Source organism: Pan paniscus, chromosome 3 (genome assembly GCF_029289425.2).
Source record: "Pan paniscus chromosome 3, NHGRI_mPanPan1-v2.0_pri, whole genome shotgun sequence".
Classification (NCBI taxonomy): Eukaryota; Metazoa; Chordata; class Mammalia; order Primates; family Hominidae; genus Pan; species Pan paniscus.
In genome coordinates, this window is record NC_073252.2 from 45,500,605 (window position 1) to 45,524,207 (window position 23,603).

The window sequence follows — 23,603 nt, forward strand, 5'->3', positions numbered from 1 at the left end:
TCTATTTTCTGTAGCTCTTTGAGTGGTTTATGAACGTAGCCCATAATAGCATAAGCTGTTATGGAACAGCTTACACTTGTGACAAAGAGAATTCAAAGCCATATAGTTTACAAAAAAATAAATACAAATAGACCTAAACATATAAAGAGAATATGCAAATTAAGGGCATGCAAATTAAAATTATACTAACATACAATATTTCACCCTGATAGGCAGAAAGCCAAAGGTGCAATAGTTCATTCTGTGGGGGAGACTTTGGAGAAACAGTCACTATTGCTTGTTGCTATTAGGATTGCAAAATGGTATAACATGTGTGGCAGGGACACTGACAATATCTAGAAAACAGTGAAATGCATTTATCTTCGGTGCAAATTATTTTATTGTCTCTTCCCATACCTCTTATCCATTTTTTTGCCCTTCCCCACACTGCTCTGGACCATGAGATACTACTAACCCTTTTGGAAGGCCTCACTCATGTTTCCTTGCAACTGCCTTAAACCACTACAATAAATGAGTAGTTTAACAGACTGTTCAATTGGTGGTGCCATGGATTAAGTCCACTAGCCATTGTGGGATTCTAGCCTCTCGTCTTTCATTAAACCTCTAAAGTTCTCACATGCTGAGGTGAAAAAGTTTCCTAGAGTTTTGAAATACAGGTCTTGAATTCCTGGTCTCTGTCACAGACCAATTGCATCAGACTCTCAGGTGGGAGGGATAGCAATCTGTTGTTTTCAGACTCACTAGGTTGGGTAACTACTGATCAAGATACAGCACAGTTTCTCACATTGCTCCATTTGTTCTAGATCACTGAGATGTTAATGTATAGTCCTCTTAAATAATGACAACTGGAATAAGGAATAACAGCAACACAAAACTAATGCTCTAACAATAGCGAACTTTGTGGTGTTTACTATGAGGCAGGTACTGCTGCAAATACTTCACTCATGCTAACCCATTGAAGCTTCACAACTACCCAATAAAGTAGGTGCTTTCACTATTGCAACTTTTCAGATGCAGAAACTAAGGCACAGAACGATTAAGTGACTTGTCCAAGATGCCACAGTTACTAGAGGCAGAATTTAAACAAAGGAGGCCATATGGCTCTGGAGTTTGTGTACTAAAACTCCTGTGGTCTAACATTTTTTGGGAAATTCTGCTCTTTTTTTCGGATTTATAATGTAATAATGTATTGGTGCAAGCTTTGAGAGGTATCTATAAATAATCCCTCTTGTAAGTAATTTTATTTCTCCTTTGCTTATGAAGCTTAGTTTGGCTGGATGTGAAATTATGGGTTGAAAATTATTTCTTTAAGAATGTTGAATATTGGCCCCCACTCTCTTCTGGCTTGTAGGGTTTCTGCAGAGAGATCGCTGTTAGTCTGATGGGCTTCCCTTTGTGGGTAACCCGACCTTTCTCTCTGGCTGCCCTTAACATTTTTTCCTTTATTTCAACCTTGGTGAATCTGACAATTATGTGGCTTGGGGTTGCTCTTCTCGAGGAGTATCTTTGTGGTGTTCTCTGTATTTCCTGAATTTGAATGTTGGCCTGTCTTGCTAGGTTGGGGAAGGTCTCCTGGATAATATCCTGCAGAGTGTTTTCCAACTTGGTTCCATTCTCCCCGTCACTTTCAGGTACACCAGTCAATTGTACATTTGGTCTTTTCACATAGTCCCATATTTCTTGGAGTCTTTGTTTGTTCCTTTTCATTCTTTTTTCTCTAATCTTGTCTTCATGCTTTATTTCATTAAGTTGATCTTCCATATTTGATATCCTTTCTTCCACTTGATGGATTTGGCTATTGATACTTGTGTATGCTTCACGAAGTTCTCATGCTGCGTGTTTCAGCTCCATCAGGTCATTTTTGTTCTTCTCTAAACTGGTTATTCTAGTTAGCAATTCCTCTAACCTTTTTCCAAGGTTCTTAGCTTCCTTGCATTGGGTTAGAACATGCTCCTTTAGCTTGGAGAAGTTTGTTATTACCCACCTTCTGAAGCCTACTTCCGTAAATTCATCAAACTCATTCTCCATCCAGTTTTGTACCCTCACTGGTGAGGAGTTGTGATCCTTTGAAGGAGAAGAGGCGTTCTGGTTTTTGGAATTTTCAGCCTTTTGGTGCTGGTTTTTCCTCATGTTCATGGATTTTACTTCCTTTGGTCTTTGATGTTGGTCACCTTCAGATGAGGTTTCTGTGTGGACTTCTTTTTTGTTGATGTTCTTACTATTCCTTTCTGTTTGTTAGTTTTTCTTCTAAAAGGCCCCTCTGCTGCATGTCTGCTGGAGTTTGCTGGAGGTCTAGTCCAGACCCTGTATGCCTGGGTATCAACAGTGGAGGCTGCAGAACAGCAAATATTGCTGCCTGTTCCTTCCTCTGGAAGCTTCGTCCCAGAGGGGCACCTGCCAGATGCCAGCTGGAGCTCTCCTGTATGAGATACCTGTTGACTCCTGCTAGGAGGTGTCTCCCAGTCAGGAGGCATGGAAGTCAGGGATCCACTTGAGGAGGCAGTCTGTCCCTTAGCAGAGCTCGAGCGCTGTGCTGGAAGATCCCCTGCTCTCTTCAGAGCTGGCCAGGCAGCAACGTTTAAGTCTACTGAGGTTGTGCCCACAGCCACCCCTTCCCCCAGATGCTCTGTCCCAGGGAGATGGCAGTTTTATCTAGGAGCCTCTGACTGGGTCTGCTGCCTTTCTTTCAGAGATGCCCTGCCCAGTGAGGAGGAATCTGAAGAGGCAGTCTGGCCACAGTGGCTTTGCTGAGCTGTGGTAGGCTCCTCCCATTTTGAACCTCTTGGAGGCTTTGTTTACACTGTGAGGGGAAATCTGCCTACTCAAGCCTCAGTGATGGCAGCCGCCCCTCCCTTCACCAAACTCTAGCGTCCCAGGTCTACTTCAGACTGCTGTGCTGGCAGGGAGAATTTCAAGCCAGTGGATCTTAGCTTGCTGGGCTCCATGGGGGTGGGATCTGCTGAATTAGACCACTTGGCTCCCTGGCTTCAGCCCCGTTTCCAGGGGAATGAACGGTTCTCTCTTGCTGGTGCTCCAGGTGCCTTTGGGGTATGAAAAAAACCTCCTGCAGCTAGCTTGGTGTCTGCCCAAATGGCCACCCAGTTTTGTGCTTGAAACCCAGGGCCCTGGTGGCATAGGCACCCGAGGGAATCTCCTGGTCTGTGGGTTGTGAAGACCGTGGGAAAAGCATAGTGTCTGGGCCGGAATGCACCATTCCTCATGGAACAGTCCCTCACAGCTTCCCTTGGCTAGGGGAGGGAGTTCCCTCACTCCTTGTGCTTCCTGGGTGAGGCGACACCCCACCCTGCTTCAGCTCACCCTCCGTAGGCTGCACCCACTATCTAACCAGTCCCAAAGAGATGAGCCAGGTACCTCGGTTGGAAATGCAGAAATCACCTGCCTTCTGCATTGATCTTGCTGGGAGCTGCAAACCAGAGTTGTTTCTGTTCGTCCATCTAGCAGTGCTTACTCAATTAGTCTTAAGTCTCCTGCAATTATAACCCAAATTTCAATGGAATAAATAGGCCAGAGACAGAATCTATATAATATAAAAGGTCTTGGTATATGATAAACTATATGCCATGAATAAAGAGGTCACAGCTGAAAGGCTGAGTGGTGGGAACCAAGAAGCAAGTGCTCACCCTCTAGAAGTCTTCGCTGGTGCAGACCAAATGGCGGGTTCTGGAGAAGATTGACCTTAAGTTCATAGACACCACCTCCAAGTTTGGCCATGGCTGCTTCCAGACCGTAGAAGAGAAGAAAGCATTCATGGAACCACTCAAGAAAGATCGAACTGCAAAAGAAGAAGGAGCTTAATGCCAGGAACACATTGTGCAGCTCGTGGGGTCTCAATGTAAGTTATTTTCCACTGAAAAAAAAAATAAATAAAATGTTGTGTTGATCTAAAATGTGAAAAAAAAAAGGCAAATGCAAATTACCAAAGTACCAATAATGCTCACCTAATTGCAGTTCTTCCTTTCTCTTTGCAAATGATTAGGGACTTGCCTGCAAGGGCAAAGGAAAAGAGATGCAAACTCCCAGGGATGGTAGGAGACAAAGTGAAATACTTAAAATACTGAGAATTGTTTAAGCTCTGTGGTTTTTCTTAAAAACTTCACATGCATTTGCCATTCTATTACATGTATGTATGTATGTACGTATGTATGTATGTATTTATGACAGAGTCTCTCTCTTTCTCCCAGGCTGGAGTGCAGTGGCACGATCTTGGCTCACTGCAACCTCCACCTCCCAAGTTCAAGCGATTCTCATACCTCAGCCTCCCGAGTAGCTGGGATTGCCCGCCACCATGCCTGGCTAATTTTTTTATTTTTAGTAGAGACGGTGTTTCACTGTGTTGGCCAGGCTGGTCTCGAACTCCTGACCTCAAGTGATCCACCTGCCTCGGCCTCCCACAGTGCTGGGATTACAGGTTTGAGCCACCGCACCTGGCCTATTTATTTATTTCTTTAAGGCAGAGTCTTGCTCTGTTGCCCAGGCTGGAGTGCAGTGGTGCAATTTCGGCTCACTGCAACCTCTGCTTCCCAGGTTCAAGTGATTCTCATGCTTCAGCCTCCCCAGTAGCTGGGACTACAGGCATGTGCCACCTCTTTTGTATTTTTTAGTGGAGGCAAGGTTTTGTCATGATGGCCAGGCTGGTCTCAAATTTCTGACCTCAGGTGATCTGCCTGCCTCAGCCTCCCAAAGTGCTAGGATTACAGATGTGAGTCACTATGCCCAGCCTCTGTTATTACATATCTATTTTTGAATATCAAAATGCATTAATGTCCTTGAAGATGTGCCACTTTATCCATGACTTCTTGACTTCTTGGCACACTCCCACACACTCCAAAGGAGCCCTTGAGAAGAATAATGCCCTGTTGCTTCACATGGCTAACACAGAATCAGCTTTTTCCTTGCTGGGCATACTCTTCAGGTCTGCTACCAACTTCCCATGTGGCAAGCTCTCTCTCTCTCTCACACACACATACACATACACACACATACACGCACATGTATATATGCACACACATATATATACTATATATACGTTAATACATAAAATCATGCACCACAGAACAACATTTTGGGCCAGGCGCGGTGGCTCACGCGCCTTTGATCCCAGCACTTTGGGAAGCTGAGGCAGGCGGATCACGAGGTCAGGAGATCGAGACCATCCTGGCTAACATGGTGAAACCCCGTCTGTACTAAAAATACAAAAAAAAAGTTGCCGGGCATGGTGGCGGGTGCCTGTAGTCCCAGCTACTCCAGAGGCTGAGGCAGAAGAATGGCATGAACCCAGGAGGTGGAGCTTGCAGTGAGCCGAGATTACGCTACTGTACTCCAGCCTGGGCAACAGAGCGAGACTGCATCTGAAAAAAAAAAAAAAAACACCATTTTGGTCAACGACCAACTGCATGAATGATGGTAGTCCCATAAGATTATACTGGAGCTGGAAAATTCCTGTCATCTAGTGATATAGTAGCCTTCCTAATGTCGTAGTGCAATGCATTACTCATGTTTGTAATGATGCTGATGCAGATAAACCGACTGAGCTTCCAGTCATATGAAAGTCTAGCATATACAATTATGTACAGTACATAATACTTGATAAGGATAATAAATGAGTGTTACTGGCTTATGTATTTACTATACTTCTTATTGTTATTTCAGAGTGTGCTTTTTATACTTATAAAAAAATGTTAACTGTAAAACATATTCAGGCAGGTCTTTCAGGAAGTATTCCAAACAAAGGCATTGTTATCCTAGAAGATGACAGCTCCATGCATGTTATTATCCCTGAAATCCTTCCAGTGGGACAAGATATGGAAATGGAAGACAGTGATGTTGATGATCCTGATGCTGTGTAGGCCTAGGTAATTTCTGTGTTTGTGTGTCAGTTTTTAACAAAAATGTTGAAAAAAGTTAAAAAAAATCTTTGAATAACAAAAAGCTTATAGAGTAGTGATATAAAGAAAGAAAATATTTTTGTACAGCTGTAAAATGTGTTTGTGTTATAAGCTAAGTGCTATTACAGAAGAGTCAAAAAGTTAAAAAAATAAAAAGTTTGTATCTCTGTTTTGGTACCAGTACCATGCTGTTTTGGTTACTGTAGCCTTGTAGTATAGTTTGAAGTCAGGTAGCATGATGCCTCCAGCTTTGTTGTTTTGGCTTAGGATTGACTTGGCAATGCAGGCTCTTTTTTCGTTCCATATGAACTTTAAAGTAGTTTTTTCCAATTCTGTGAAGAAAGTCATTGGTAGCTTGATGGGGATGGCATTGAATCTATTAATTACCTTGGGCAGTATGGCCATTTTCACGATATTGATTCTTCCTATTCATGAGCATGGAATATTCTTCCATTTGTTTGTATCCTCTTTTATTTTGTTGAGCAGTGGTTTATAATTCTCCCTGAAGAGGTCCTTCACATCCCTTGTAAGTTGGACTCCTAGGTATTTTATTGTCTTAGAAGCAATTGTGAATGGGAGTTCACTCATGATTTGGCTCTCTGTTAGTCTGTTATTGGTGTATAGGAATGCTTGTGATTTTTGCACATTGATTTTGTATCCTGAGACTTTGCTGAAGTTGCTTATCAGCTTCAGGAGATTTTGGGCTGAGACGATGGGGTTTTCTAAATGTACAATCATGTCATTGCAAAGAGGGACAATTTGACTTCCTCTTTTCCTATCTGAATACCCTTTATTTCTTTCTCCTGCCTGATTGCCCTGGCCAGAACTTCCAACACTATGTTGAATAGGAGTGGTGAGAGAGGGCATCCCTGTCTTGTGCCAGTTTTCAAAGGGAATGCTTCCAGTTTTACCCATTCAGTATGATATTGGCTGTGGGTTTGTCATAAATAGCTCTTATTATTTTTACATATGTCCCATCAATACCTAACTTATTGAGAGTTTTTAGCATGAAGGGCTGTTGAATTTTGTCGAAGGCCTTTTCTGCATCCATTGAGATAATCATGTAGTTTTTGTCTTTGGTTCTGTTTATATGCTGGATTACATTTATTGATTTGCATATGTTGAACCAGCCTTGCATCCCAGGGATGAAGCCCACTTGATCGTGGTGGATAAGCTTTTTGATGTGCTGCTGGATTTGGTTTACCAGTATCTTATTGAGGATTTTTGCATTGATGTTCATCAGGGATATTGGTCTAAAATTCTTTTTTGTTGTGTCTGTGCCAGGCTTTGGTATCAGGATGATGATGGCCTCATAAAATGAGTTAGGGAGGATTCCCTCTTTTTCTATTGGTTGGAATAGTTTAGACCAATGGAACAGAACAGAGCCCTCAGAAATAATACCACACATCTACAACCATCTGATCTTTGACAAACCTGACAAAAACAAGAAATAGGGAAAAGATTCCCTATTTAATAAATGGTGCTGGGAAAACTGGCTAGCCATACGTAGAAAGCTGAAACTAGATCCCTTCTTTACACCTTATACAAAAGTTAATTCAAGATGGATTAAAGACTTACATGTCAGACCTAAAACCATAAAAACCCTAGAAGAAAGCCTAGGCATTACCATTCAGGACATAGGCATGGGCAAGGACTTCATGTCTAAAACACCAAAAGCAACGGCAACAAAAGCCAAAATTGACCAACGGGATCTAATTAAACTAAAGAGCTTCTGCACAGTAAAAGAAACTACCATCAGGGTGAACAGGCAACCTACAGAATGGGAGAAAATTTTTGCAATCTACTCATCTGACAAAGGGCTAATATCCAGAATCTACAAAGAACTTAAACAAATTTACAAGAAAAAATCAACCCCATCAAAAAGTGGGCAAAGGATATGAACAGACACTTCTCAAAAGAAGACATTTATGCAGCCGAAAGACACATGAAAAAATGCTCATCATCACCAGCCATCAGAAAAATGCAAATCAAAACCACGATGAGATACCATCTCACACCAGTTAGAATGGCGATCATTAAAAAGTCAGGAAACAACAGGTGCTGGAGAGGATGTGGAGAAATAGGAACACTTTTACACTATTGGTGGGACTGTAAACTAGTTCAACCATTGTGGAAGACAGTGTGGCAATTCCTCAGGGATCTAGAACTAGAAATACCATTTGACCCACCCATTCCATTACTGGATATATACCCAAAGGATTATAAATTATGCTGCTGTAAAGACACATGCACACGTATGTTTATTGCAGCACTATTCACAATAGCAAAGACTTGGAACCAACCCAAATGTCCATCAATGATAGACTGGATTAAGAAAATGTGGCACATATACACCATGGAATACTATGCAGCCATAAAAAAGGATGAGTTCATGTCCTTTGTAGGGACATGGATGAACCTGGATACCATCATTTTGAGCAAACTTTCGCAAGGACAGAAAACCAAAGGCCGCACATTCTCACTCATAGGTGGGAATTGAACAATGAGAACACTTGGACACAGGATGGGGAACACCACACACTGGGGCCTGTTGTGGGGTGGGGGGAGGGGGGAGGGATAGCATTAGGAGATATACCTAATGTAAATGACGAGTTAATGGGTGCAGCACACCAACTTGGCACGTGTATACATAAGTAACAAACCTGCACGTTGTGCACATGTACGCTAGAACTTGAAGTATTAAAAAAAAGTTTATAAAGTAAAAAAGTTACATAAGCTAAGGTTAATTTTTTATTGAAGCAGAAAGATTTTTAAAATAAATTTTTGTAGCCTAAGCCTACGGTGCTTATAAAACCTATAGTAGTGTACAATAATGTCCTAGGTCTTCACACTCACTCACCACTTACCCACTAGCTCACCCAGAGCAACTTGCAGTCCCACAAGTTCCATTCATGGTAAGTGTCCTGTATAGATGTACTATTTTTTTATCTTTTATACTATACTTTTATGGTACCTTTTCTATGTTTAAATGCGTAAATACTTACCATTGTATTGCAGTTCCTTCATGTATTCAGTACAGTCACATGCTATACAGGTTTGTAGCCAGAAGTGATAGTCTATGCCATGGAGCCTAGGTGTGTGGTAGGCAGGCTTACCATCTAGGTTTATGCAGTGTGTGATGTTTGCATAAGGACAAAATCAACTAATGATGCATTTCTCACAATGTATCCCTGTTGGTAAGTAACACCTGATGGTATATATAAACACAGTTACATGTTTATTTATTTTATTTTTTGCTTCTTATGTCTCAGGTGCAGACGGTGGAGTTAATCATTCTCCTCAGTTCCTACTTGGTGAATGTTTCATGCATCCGTGTGAAGAGAGTCCACCAAACAGGCTTTGTGTGAGCAACATGGCTGTTTATTTCACCTGGGTGCAGGCAGGCTGTGTCCGAAAAAGGAGTCAGCAAAGGGTGGTAGATTATCATTATCATTTTGGGATAGGCGGTGGAGTTAGGAGCAATGTTTTGCAGGCAGGGGGTGGATCTCACAAAGTACATTCTCAAGGGTGGGGAGAATTACAAAGAACCTTCTTAAGGGTGGGGGATTACAAAGTACATTGATCAGTTAGGGTGGGGCAGAAATAAATCGCAATGGTGGAATGTCATCAGTTAAGGCTATTTTCACTTCTTTTGTGGATCTTCAGTTGCTTCAGGCCATCTGGATGTATACGTGCGGGTCACTGGGGATATGATAGCTTAGCTTGGGCTCAGAGGCCTGACAGTGAATTTGTCATTTATCCTTCGATTTTCATCTCAATACAGAGGCTTTACCTCCGTGTAGCCTAACTGAACAACTGCAGAGAACAGGGCCTTGTCCCATCGCTGCCCCATGGACATACCTAACATGATATATTACATTACTGCATCTCTTTAGGTCTTTACCTCTCAACTGAACCCTGAACTCCTGGAGAATAGATGCTGTCGGGAAATCACCAGCTTCTCACACAGCAATGATCGTTGAATAAATCCTTGTTAAATAATGACAGTTTTCCTTTTTGGATGCTGGAATCTCTACTCCCATCATGACTGCTAAGCCTCGGGCAGGAGAACTTGTATTCCCAGCCAGGTATTCTTCCCATCACCATCCATGAGTATTGGATGAAAGTAGCCAGGGCAGGGAAGAAACATGGGGATGGTAGTGTCTGAAAACTTCCCACTAAAGCATTTCCTGTCCTACTTCCTGCCAGTTCCTTTTGCCCAATTAGAACTGAAAAGGGATATGGTATGTATATATACCCCATATCAGTATATCATCATATATATAGATACATATAGATATAGATATATCTCAATTCCCCCAGATGCTATGTAGTATGGATATAATCCTGCCAAAATAGGCTTCCTCCAACCTTTGCTTCAAATCAAGGCACCAGTCTTTGGAGCGCACTAGTAGGTACTAGGAACAAGAGATGAAAAAGTTGGTCACAGTTGGTCCTGTACATGTCCTTATATTTCCTTCCAGTCTGAAATGTGAGGGTGAAAATACACTATTTTTTAGACAAAATGTTTGTGATAGTTTCTTCTAGCCTGTGCCTAACTCAAGTTTTTTATTTCTCTTCTCCCCATCTCTGTCCACGAGAATTTGTAATAATAGCTAAACAGTTTTTTTTAATATTATAGTTTTTTTTTTTTAAGTACAGAACCAAAACATAGGGGAAAAAGACCATTTTCTCCAAGGAGATGAAGAAGGAATAATAGTTGAAATAGAAATATCAGTAAAATTTAGACCTTTGAAAGATGGGGAAGAGATGGTTTCAGAAACAATAGGATGGTTATCTATTAAATGTTTCTGAGAAATCAAGTAATATATATTACTGAAAAGTATACATTGGATTTATCAACAGAGAGGTTATAGGTGACTGTGGCAAAAGCTATTTTGGTGGATTGGTTGAGGCAGAAGCCAGATTTCGGTGGTTTGATAGGAGAGTGTAAAAGTGAAAGAAGAATTAGGGAGTAAATGCAGTCTTAGGATAGTCAGTAGCCCAGCAGTGACCTTGAATTGATAGTGGCAACAATCTGAATGGCTGTGTATCTCTTACAGGAGGACTCAATGGTAGGAGGGTCCTGTAGATTAGATAAAAAGCCACAAACATCTCAGTAACCTCAAGGTAAACAATTATGATCACATAAGTTGTTTAGAGAATTTGACCCTTAAAATACCTAGGATCTTCAAAAATAGATTATGTTCCTTGCATTTTGTTTGAAATATCAGAAATATGTTTAATATATTCATAAAGTTGGTCTGAAAATTTATTTCAGTGTTGAAGGGTCTACCTATCTTTTTTGTTTGTGTTTTAGAAAATTCACTTCTGTGAATTATCCTATTTCTCAGTAATGACATATGAGATGATAGTATATTGTAGTCATAAAAATCATGCAAACAGCAACATGACATACTATTATTATAGTAATAAAAATATTAGAAAGCACAATATGACACTCCTTAGGGAGTTTTCATTTCAGATGTTTTCTTAATTATTTATTTTATTAAACTGTTTTTTCAAGAAGAGGTCTCACCCTGTCACCCTATCTGGAGTGCAGTGGTGCAATCTTGGCTCACTGCAACCTCCACCTCCCAGGCTCAAGAGAGTCTCCCACCTAAGCTTCCTGAGTAGCTAGAGCCACAGGCACATGCCACCATGCCTGAATAAATTTTTTTGTATTTTTGGTAGAGATGGGATTTCACCATTTTGCTCAGGCTGGTCTCGAACTCCTGAGCTCAAGCAATCTGCCCACCTCGGACTCCCAGAGTGCTGGGATTACAGGCATGAGCCATCACACAGAGCCTAAACTTCTAATCTTGAAAAACTTCCAGACCTCAGAAAAATTACAAGAATATAACAATTAACATGTAATACCTTTCACCGAGATTTTTCCACATTTGCCACATCTCTTTCTCTCTTTATATCATATATAGTTCTAGTATATTAATACACATAATGTTTTTCACCCTTTTGTTTGTTTGTTTTTAGAAACTGGGTCTCACTGTGTTGCCCAGGCTAGAGTGCGTTTGAACACTCATAGCTCACTGCACCCTTGACCTTCTGGGCTTAAGCAATCCTCCCACCTCAGATTCCTGAGTAACTAGGACTACAGGTGTGTGTAATCACACCTGGCTAATATTTTTCTAATTTTTAAAATTTTAATCTTCTTTGTAGGTAGTTGGTCTCACTATGTTGTGCAGGCTGGCCTCAAACTCCTGGGCTCAAGGGATCTTCTCATCTCATCCTTCCAAAGGGCTGCGATTACAAGTGTGAGCCACTGCGCTGAGCTTGTTTTTTATTCTTCTTGTCACTTTTTTTCCCTCAACCAACTGAAAGAAGGTTACAGATATTATAACATTTTATCCCTAACTACTTCAGTGTCTGTCTCCTGAGAACAAGGACAATTTCTTATATAACCATGTTGCAATTATCAAATTCAGAAAATCGAATATGGATACAATACTATCTAATACAGTCCAAATTGAAATTTTGGCAATTGTCCCAGAAATGTCTTTTGCAAAAGCAATGTGTTTCTTTGTAATCCAAAATCCAAGCTACAATTACATACTCAATTTACTTTTTGTGCTTCTTTAGTTTTCTTTACAAGGGTTTCTCAGCTTTTCTTTGCTTTTCATGACTGTGACTTTTTGAAGCATGCAGCCTGTTGTTTTGTAGAAGACGTTTTATTTTTTAACTTTTATTTTAGGTTTTGGGGTACATGTGAAGCTTTAGGTAAACTCATGTCATGTGGGTTTGTTGTACAGATTATTTTATCACCCAGGTATTAAGCCTAGTACCCAACAGTTATTTTGTCTTCTCCTCTCTCTCCTCCCACCCTCCACATTCCACTCTCAGGTAGATCCCAGTGTTTGTTGTTCCCTTCTTTATGTTCATGAGTGCTCATCATTTAGCTCCCACTAATAAGTGAGAACATGCGGTATTTGGTTTTCTGTTCCTGCATTAGTTTGCTAAGGATAATGGACTCTAGCTCCATTCATCTTCCTGCAAAAGACATGATCTTATCTTTTTTTAATGGCTGCATAGTATTCCACAGTGTATATGGACCACATTTTCTTTATCCAGTCTGCCATTGATGGGCATTTAGGTTGATTTCATGTCTTTGTTATTGTGAATAGTGCTGCAATGAACATACATGTGCATGTATCTTTATGGTAGAATGATTTATAGTCCTCTGGATATATGCCCAGTAATGGGATTGCTGGGTTGAATGGTAGTTCTGCTTTTAGCTCTTTGAGGAATCACCATACTGCTTTTCACAATGATTGAACTAATTTACACTCCCACCAACAGTGAATAAGTGTTTCCTTTTATCCACAAGCAACCTCACCAGCACCTGTTACTTTTTGACTTTTTTTTTTTTTTTTTTTTGAGACGGAGTCTCACTCTGTCGCCCAGCCAGGAGTGCAGTGGCACGATCTCGGCTCACTGCAACCCCCGCCTCCCAGGTTCAAGCGATTCTCCTGCCTCAGTCTCCCAAGTAGCTGGGATTACAGGCACCACCACCATCTTTGGCTATTTTTCTTTTTTTTTTTAGTAGAGACAGGGTTTCACCATCTTGGCCAGCCTAGTCTTGAACTCCTAACCTGGTGATCCACCTGCCTTGGCCTCCCAAAGTGATGGGATTACAGGCATGAGCCACTGTGCCCAGCCTTGGCTTTTAATTAATAGCCATTCTGACTAATGATATGGTATCTCATTGTGGTTTTGATTTGCATTTCTCTAATGATCAGTGATACTGGTCTGTTTTTCGTATGTTTGTGGGCTGAATGTATGTCTTCTTTCGAAAAGTGTCTGTTCACGTCCCTTGCCCCCTTTTAAATGGGATTTCTTGTTTCTCTTTTTGTAAATTTGTTTAAGTTCCCTGTAGATGTTGGGTATCAGACCTTTGTCAGATGCATATTTTGCAAAAATTTTCTTCCATTCTATAGGTTGTCTGTTTACTCTGTTGACAGTTTGTTTTGCTGTGCAGAAGCTCTTTAGTTTAATTAGATCTCATTTGCCAATTTTTGCTTTTGTTGTCATTGCTTTTGGCATCTTTGTCGTGAAATCTTTGCCCGTTCCTGTGTCCAGAGTGGTATTCCCTTCCAGGATCTTCCAGGGTTTTTATAGTTTTAGGTTTTACATTTAAGTCTTTAATCCATCTTGAGTTGATTTTTACATATGGCATAAAGAAGGGGCCCAACTTCAATATTCTGCATAAGGCTAGCCAGTTATCCCAGCACCATTTATTTAAAAGGGAGTCTTTTCCTCATTGCTTGTTTTTGTCAGCTTTTTTGAAAATCAGATGGTCATAGGTGGGCCTTATTTCTGGACACTATTTTGTTTCATGGGTCTTTGTGTCTATTTCTGTACCAGTACCATGCTGTTTTGGTTACTGTAGCCCTGTAATATAGTTTGAAATCAGGTAACATGATGCCTCCAGCTTTGCTCTCTTTGCTTAGGATTGCGCTGGCTACTCAGGTTCTTTTTTGAATCCATATGAACTTTAAAATAGTTCTTTCTAGTTCTGTGAAAAATGTCATTTGTAGTTGAATAGGAATAGCATTGAATCTATAAATTACTTTGAGCAGTTTGGCCATTTTAATAGTATTGATTCTTCCTATCCATGAGCATAGGATTTTTTCCATTTGTTTGTGTCTTCTCTGATTTCTTTGAGCAGTGTTTTGTGATTCTCGTTGTAGCAATCTTTCACTTCCCTGGTTAGCTGTATTCCTAGGTATTTTATTCTTTTTGTGGCAATTGTGAATGGGATTGCCTTTCTGATTTGGCTCTCAGCTTGGCTGTTGTTGGTATATAGGAATGCTAGTGATTTTTGTATTTTGATTTTGTATCCTGAAACTTTGCTGAAGTTGTTTATCAGCTTAAGGAGCTATTTGGCCAAGACTATGGGGTTTTCTAGATATAGAATCATGTCATCTGCAAACAGGGATAGTTTGACTTCCTCTTTTTCTATTTGGGTGCCTTTTATTTCATTCTCTTGCCTGATGCTCCAGCTAGGACTTCCAATGCTATGTTGAATAGGGGTGGTGAGAGAGGACATCTTTGTTTTGTGCTGGTTTTCAAGAGGAATGCTTCCAGCTCTTGCCCATTCAGTATGATGTTGAAAAGACATTTTATAGGTTTTTAAATTGGGAAGAGCATCAGTACAGGGTCAAAAAGCTGGGATTGTAATTGGTGAACCACCACAAATTAGCTGGCGGTCATTTGCCTTCTCCAAATCAGTTTTCTTATCTTTAAAATAGAAATGTTGTCTGTCCTGACTGTCTCAGAGTTCTTTGGAAGATAAAATGATAAAACAGGTATGAAATTACTTTAAAACTGCAAAGCAATTTAGAAAATGAAAGGCTTTACTTTAAGTTGTGAGTCGATGCTGTAGATTTTAAAATGTTATCAGTTGTAAGTGTTGTTCATTCCGATAGAATACCATTCTGTTTTCCCTTCTTTCTCTTCCTCCTTCCTCTTCTTTCTGTCTTTCTCTACACACACAAACCCTTACCTCTAGTATTCCTAGAACGCAACGTAACAACATATTGCCAAAAGCTAAGTAGCAGGAGGAAAAATTAACATGTGGAATGTTTCAATATTTTTAGCCATATCATTAGAGTCATATTACCTAGTGCTTAATTGGTGACTCTGTTCTCAGGAGTGGTGAATGTAAGATATAAAATTATAATGCTGCAAGGGACCTTTAAAAATTTCTGAGGCCCAGTGCAGTGGCTCTCGTCTGTAATCCCAGCACTTCAGGAGGCCAAAGCGGGAGGATCACTTGAGCCCAAGAGTTCGAGACCAGGCTGGGCAACACAGGGAGACCCTGTCTCTATAAAAAATAAATTAGCTGAGTTTTGTTGCATGCAGCTGTAGTCCCAGCTACTTGGGAGGCTGAGGTGGGAGGATCAGTTGAGTCCAGAAGGTCAAGGCTGCAGTGAGCTGTGATCATGCCACTGCACTCTAGTCTGGGTGGCAGAGTGAGACAGGGTCTCTCTGCATCCTACACCCAGACTCACTCTGCACCCAGACTAGAGTGCAGTGGCATGATCACAACAACAACAATAAAACAACAACAACAAAAAGAAAAATTCTAGATCAGAGTGTTCACCTCCAGAGGTAATGAGTTGCCCAAGCCACACAGCTAATCTGCAGAATCAGGATGAGACATGCAGACTCTGCCTCCTGGTCCAGTGCCCTTTACCTCACCCTCATTTCCTGAGTTTATCCTGCCCCAGGGAGCCAGTCAATTCATTAAAAGAATGTAGTCTGTGGGGATAAATCTGGTGAGGATCAGTTTGGTCATCTAACCCTAGAGGCATTTGAAGGAAAAGGCGAATGAACAGGTCATGCGGAGTGAGAGGGTTGAGAGCAGGTGGCTGCTTCCAGGCCCCTCTCCTGCCACTCACCTAGGAGGCTGTACCAGGAGGCAGGTGGAGCTGCTCTGCCATGGGAGGAATTTCTACTTTATTTACATAGAAAACTTTATTTGGAAACAATTTTAAACTTGCATAAAAATTGAAAAAATAAAAATAGTACAGAAAACACTCAAATGTTCTTTACCCAAATTCATCTATTAGCAGTATGCCCCATGAATTTTATCATTTGCATGCTCTCTCTCTCTCTCTCTTAAATTGTGGTAAAATACGGTTACCATCTGAACTACTTTTAAGGGTACTGTTCAGTAGTATGAAGTACATTCATATTGTTGTGCCACCATTGTCTATCCACAGAACTCTTTGCATCTTGCAAAATTGAAACTCCATAGCCTTAAACCATACACACACACAAACACACACACACACACACACACACACACATCTTTTTCTGAACCATTGATAGTAAATTACCTGATGATTTCCCCCTAGATACTTCAGTGTATATTTTCTATTTTATTTTATTTTATATTTTTTCAGACAAGGTCTTGCTCTGTTGCCCAGCCTGGAGTGCAGTGGTATGACCATAGCTCACTGCAGCCTCAAACTCCTGGGCTTATGTGATACTCCAGCCTCAGCTTTGCCCAAGCTGATCTTAAACTCCTGGCCTCAAGTGATCCTCCCACCTTGGCCTCATGAAGTGCTGGGATTACAGGGGTGAGCCACCACTCCTGGCCTTCAGTGTATATTTTATAGGAATAGATATATTATCTTACTTAACCCCAGCACAGTGATCAAGTTCAGTGAATTTACAATGATGCAGTAGTTTTGTATAATCTACTGTTCATATTTCAGTTTTGTCAGTTGACCTAACAGCTCTTTCTAGCATTTTTACCCCTCCAGTGTGTAATTAAGCCTGGAAACAAATAATGCATTTAGTTGTCACGTTTGTTTAGCTCCTTTAATCTGGATTATCTCCATAGCTTTTCTTTGTCTTATGATTTTGACAGTTTTAAAGATTATACTTCCCCCTTTAACTAAGCAGAATATTCATCACTTGGGTTTTTCTGCTGTTTTCTTGTGGTTGCAGTCAGATTACACATTCTTGATAAGAACAGTACATGTGTGACATGCTCATCTCAAGGCTTCACATCTGCAGACACGTGATGCCCATCTGTTTCTTGTTAGTGATGTTACATGAGGCCACCAGATCAAAGGGTTGTCTTATTTCTCCACTGTATAATTACTATTTTATTTTTCCCCCTTCCAACTAAGAAGTGGTAGGTGGGAAGATATCTTAAGATCATGCAAATATCTGATTCCTCATCAGAATTTCTCTCTAGATTTGGAATCTATTAATGTTTCTTGCCTTATCCAATCTCACTATGATGATTGCAAAATGATTATTTTTAAATCCCTGCATTCCCTCCACATTTACCAGTCTGCCCTCAGGAAGAGCCCTCCCTGTCAACAAGAGCCCTCCCTTCTTCTTATGTCTCTCTCTCTCTCTCACCTATCTATCTAATGTTAGTATGAACTTATGAGTTCTTAATTTTTCAATGATTTATAATTAATCATGCTAGTGCTCAAATTGTCATAGGTTTGGCCAGGAGAAGTCTCTTCAATCTGGGCACCTGTGTCTTTGTGACTTGCTTCTTTTTTTTTTTTTTTTTTTTTTTGAGTACTTTCTCACTTTCTGACTTAAGCTGTTTTAGGTGCATCTTGTATCCCTCTTGCCTCAACTCTGGAATTGGTTACCACTACTTCTGAACTGGGTGGCAGCTACAGACAGAGGTGAGTATGCAGAAAAGAGGAATTGCAACACCAGGGCAGGAAGACTTTGGGCCTTTCTGTGATATAAGCAGAGTGGATAAATAATGCAATAATCTGGCAAACAGATTTGCTATTATAAAAAAACAGATTTGGGACCTAAGTAATTTTGTGGCTTCGTCAACAGAATAGAATAGTGGCTTGGAGTGTGAACTCTGGAGTCAGACAACCTGGATTCAAATTTCAGCTCTGTCACTTGCTAGCTGTATGTCCTTAGGCCAGACTTAGTTTCTTTATCTGTAACATGAAATTAGTAATGGTATTAATATCCTAAAGTAATACAAGGATCACATTAAACAACCCATATAAGTGCTTAGCAGAATATATGGCACATATTAACTGCTTAATGAATCACAGTTATTATTATCAATTGTATTTGCTGAATTCTATGTTCTTTTTCATTTTTCCCATTTTACGTTAAATGAAAAACAACACCATTCTTTTCTAGTTGAAAACCATTCTGCTGATAGGGTTAATTTTTGTGAGTATATCTGGGGCTGAAATGACCATTTGGTGACATAACTTTTGTTTACAGCCATGATAGAAAATTTCTAGGTAACAAAACCAAGTATTGGAATTAATAACCCTAAAAGGTGTTCAGAAAACAATAGTGAGAATGCTCACTAGGGGGAGCTATTATAACAAATTATGTGGTGCTCCTTTTCAATATACTGCATTTTTGCAAACTTCATAGTTTATTCATAATCTACCTTTGCTGTGAAGTGAAAATTGGTAAGTATTATGGTGTACTTTCATGCATACTATAAATATGAAAGCTGACTGTTTGAAAAGATAAAGATTAATATAATCTGGTGAGAACAAATGCTTACTAAATTTTGAAAACTGCACTAAAGTCTCATTCTGTCTTGGCCAAAAGGATTGTATAAAAATTGTAAGAGCCAACTTAATCAGTAGGGGTATATAGTGAATAAAGTCTATTAAACACATTAAATAGTGAAAGAAGAACAAGCCATTTAAAATAGTTGACAACATTTTCTGAAGCAACTGTAGAAAGTGAAATAAAGAGAAATGAAATGTAAAAGCACAGTTGACCTTTGAATAACACAGGTTTAAATTGTGCGGGTTCACTTATACAAAGATTTTTTTCAACCAAGTGCAGACTCAAGATACAGTAATTGCTGGATGTGAAACCTGCACACATGGAGGGCTGATTTTTCCGCAAATTCCGCTGGGCCCATTTTGCGACTTGAGTGTGCTAGGATTTTGGTATATGCAGGGGTCCTAGAAACAATCCCCCATGTATATGGAGGGATGACTGCCGTTCTCCCAAATCTTGCTCCACCAGAAGGACAGGAGGCTTTAACAGAAAAGCAGTAGCTTTGAATCAGATGTAATCTAGCAATTTGGGTATGACATAACATCAGGGGAAAGCATCTAGTCTGGTCGTAGGATAGTCTGGGTTCGGGAACCTCCCTTCTTGCTGCATGATGCCAGGCAAGTTGTTCAGCCTCTGTTGGCTCACCTCTGTTAGGAGGGGTTTGGAGTGCAAAGCCTCTTTTTAGTTCTGACACTCTGTGATGCTGATGGTAAAAAGCAGTAAATTGGTTTAAGGTAGCTATTTGCTTAACTTTTAGGTGTTCCTTGTTTGCTTCAGCCAAAGTTTTCCTAGCACCCAGAATCAGAGTTATAATTTATGTATGCAAAAATTTCTAACAAGCATGTAATTGATTTTTTTTTTTTTTTTGGTTTGGTTCTTTTTTTTTTTCAGGTGGTAAGGGAGTAATTGCTTAGGATTGGACTGAGCTGAAGAATGTTTAGCCTGGCGGTACTAGTGCAACTGGAAGAACAGATGAACCATAGTTTACAAGACAAAGCCAAGTCAACCAACAGAAGAAATATATATTTTAAGAAGATTTTATATTTTCAACTGAAAACATTCATGTCAGTTGTGAATGTATTTGTAATTGGCAGCCCCAAATCATCTCCCTTTTTATTTTTGTTTGAGAAAGTGTAGTGTGCTTTAGTATTTGGAACATTCATTTAAACCTATTAAATTATATTTTAAAATGCACTGTTCCCATTTCAATCAAAATTGGTTTTATACTATATATTGTAACACTAAAGTGCTTCTGGTAATTTGCTTGTAAAACCAAAACTCTTTTAAATTTATCCACTTGTCTCTTTCAGAAATGACGTGTTTGTGCATAGGACTTGTTAGTATTCTGATTCAAACAAAACTACAGTACATGTAAAAACATATTTATAGAACATAAATAAGAAAATGTGAACCCTGAAGAATATTTGATGGAACTAATGGACTATTCTAATTTTTATGTGTGAAAATGATAATGTGATTTTTAAAAAGAGTCCTCCTTTTTTAGACATGCACACTGAAATAATTATAGATGAAATTATGCAATGTCTGTGATTTGTTTCAAAATAGTCTGGTGCTTAGGGAGACAGAAGTGGGTGGGGAGAGAGATGAAATAAGCTTAGTTATGAGTTGGTAATTGTTGAAGCTGGGTCCTATATATATATGGGGGTAAGGTCATATTCTATTCTACTTTTGCATAGATTTGAAATTTTTCATAATAAAAAGTTAAAAACAAATCACACACCAAAAAAACTCCCAAACCCAACTGTCATTATTTAATAACTTTGAACTTGGTATGGACCTAAGAAGGCATCTTTTACAAGAGAAATTTGCAGTTCCAAGTCTTTTTCTTGATGATTGGGTCTGAATGTGTTAATCAATGCTGCCCTGTCATAGCCCCTGACATAGGGAAAATGCTGAAATGTGATTTTTAAATCATAAAAATGTGCCCATAGTAATAGCTCCATCTTTTGCATAATATTTAAATCAATTCATTGATTTCCAGTTGCCTGATACTCTTATTTCAGTAACAAAATAAACGATACATAGTTCAGTAAAGTTGAATCCATTTGGGTTCATTTGTGCTCGAAGTCTGAAGCCAAGTAAGATCTGCTTCTTAGCTGCATGTCGGGGGATAAGGCATCAGTCTCTTTGTAAGGCTTGGTTTCCTTTTTTTTCTTTTATTGTACAGTTTCTAACCACGTTCATGAATAGATAAATTAAGGACAAAATACATCTATATCCCTCCTTGGCTCTTTGTATATTTGCATATACAGAATTACTAATATAGTCCATGTCTGTAAATGTCTTAAAAATGTCTCCATTAAAAAAATCCAGAAAAATGATACTTTTTGACTTCACATTCCCCTTTTCCCTCTTTATTTTTCTGTGTGTGTTTTTTTTTTTTTTTAACGGCAAAACTCCTCAAAAGGGTTGTCTATACTGGCTGTCTCCAGTTCCTTTCCTCATATTGTTTCTTGAATTCTTTCCCATATTCTTTCTTTGACTTCATGAGGGCTTTTGCCACCACCACCACTACCCTGTTCTTGTCAAGGTTGTTAATGATGTTCTTTTTGCAAAATCTGAGTGTCAATTCATCCATCTGACATGACCGACCCGCAGCATTTGACATGGTTGATCACCCCACGCTTTCTGATACTTTTTCACTTTACTCTCAGGTAATGGTAGTCTCCTGGTTTTTCTTCTCCTTCACTGGAAACTCTTTCTAGTGTTTTTTGCTGATTCTTCCTTATATTCTTGATTTAAGGCTCAGGTTCCAGTCTTTGAAATCCTTCTTTTCCCTATCTATGCTTAGTATCTTGCTAATACCATTTAATCTCAACCCAGCTCTAAATATTATACAAAAGCAGATGTTCTCAAATTTATACCCAGCCCAGACCTCTTCCTGTGAATTTCAGGCTCTTATATGAAACGACCCCCATGGCCTTTTGGATGTCAAAAAGGCATCTCAAAATTAACATGTCTAAAATCGAATTATTAGTCTTTCTAACCACCCCAAACCCTGTTGGCCTCCCTGCAGTCCACCTCATCTAAGTGAATGGCTGCTGCACAATTCCTGTTGTTCAGGCCAAATCCTTAAAGTCATCCTCCCTCCTTTTTATAACCCACATTCGACCTTTGCACAAATCCTGTTGTTTTTACCATAAAAATATATCTAGACTCTATCTCTCACTGTCTCCATTGTGATCACCCTGCTTTCTCTACTGTATTGTTTCAAAAGCCTCCCAGTTGGTCTTTCTATCTTTCTTTTCTTTCTTTCTTTCTTTTTTTTTTCTGAGACAGAGTTTTGCTCTTGTCACCCAGGCTGGAATGCAATGGTGTGATCTTAGCCCACTGCAACCTCTGCCTCCCAGGTTCAAGTGAGTCTCTTGCCTCAGCCTCCTGAAGTAGCCAGGATTACAGTCATCCGCCACCATGCCCAGCTAATCTTTTTTTTGTATGTTTAGTTAAGACGGGGTTTCACCATGTTGGCCAGGCTAGTCTTGAATTCCTGATCTCAGGTGATCCACCCGCCTCGGCCTCCCAAAGTGCTGGGATTACAGGCGTGAGCCACCATGCCCAGCTTGGTCTTTCTTTGTCTTTGCGGCTCAGCAGTCTATTCTCCATACAACAGCCAAAGTGGTTCTTTTTTTTTTTTTAATTATTATACTTTAAGTTTTAGGGTACACATGCACAACGTGCAGGTTTGTTACATATGTATACATGTGCCATGTTGGTGTGCTGCACCCATTAACTCGTCATTTAGCATGAGGTATATCTCCTAATGCTATCCCTCCCCCCTCCCCCCAACCCACAACAGTCCCCAGAGTGTGATGTTCCCCTTCCTGTGTCCATGTGTTCTCATTGTTCAATTCCCATCTATGAGTGAGAACATGCGGTGTTTGGTTTTTTGTCCTTGCGATAGTTTGCTGAGAATGATGGTTTCCAGCTTCATCCATGTCCCTAGAAAGGACATGAACTCATCATTTTTTATGGCTGCATAGTATTCCATGGTGTATATGTGCCACATTTTCTTAATCCAGTCTATCATTGATGGATGTTTGGGTTGGTTCCAAGTCTTTGCTATTGTGAATAGTGCCGCAATAAACATACGTGTGCATGTGTCTTTATAGCAGCATGATTTATAATCCTTTGGGTATATATGCAGTAATGGGATGGCTGGGTCAAATGATATTTCTAGTTCTAGATCCCTGAGGAATTGCCACACCGACTTCCAAAATGGTTGAACTAGTTTACAGTCCCACCAACAGTGTAAAAGTGTTCCTATTTCTCCACATCCTCTCCAGCACCTGTTGTTTCCTGACTTTTTAATGACTGCCATTCTAACTGGTGTGAGATAGTATCTCATTGTGGTTCTGATTTGCATTTCTCTGATGGCCAGTGATGATGAGCATTTTCTCACATGTTTTTTGGCTGCATAAATGTCTTCTTTTGAGAAGTGTCTGTTTATATCCTTTGCCCACTTTTTGATGGGGTTGTTTGTTTTTTTCTTGTAAATTTGTTTGAGTTCATTGTAGATTCTGGATATTAGCCCTTTGTCAGATGAGTAGATTGCAAAAATTTTCTCCCATTCTGTAGGTTGCCTGTTCACTCTGATGGTGGTTTCTTTTGCTGTGCAGAAGC

The 23,603-nt window shown here is 39.8% G+C and overlaps 1 long non-coding RNA gene across 1 annotated transcript; it reads left to right on the forward strand.

The window, feature by feature from the left end:
• On the forward strand, positions 1-23,603 carry LOC117979959 (uncharacterized). Its single transcript, XR_010111959.1, has 5 exons — positions 1-3,853; positions 5,721-5,873; positions 9,179-9,270; positions 18,001-18,088; positions 19,854-23,603. It is a non-coding gene; the product is annotated as an uncharacterized LOC117979959 (long non-coding RNA).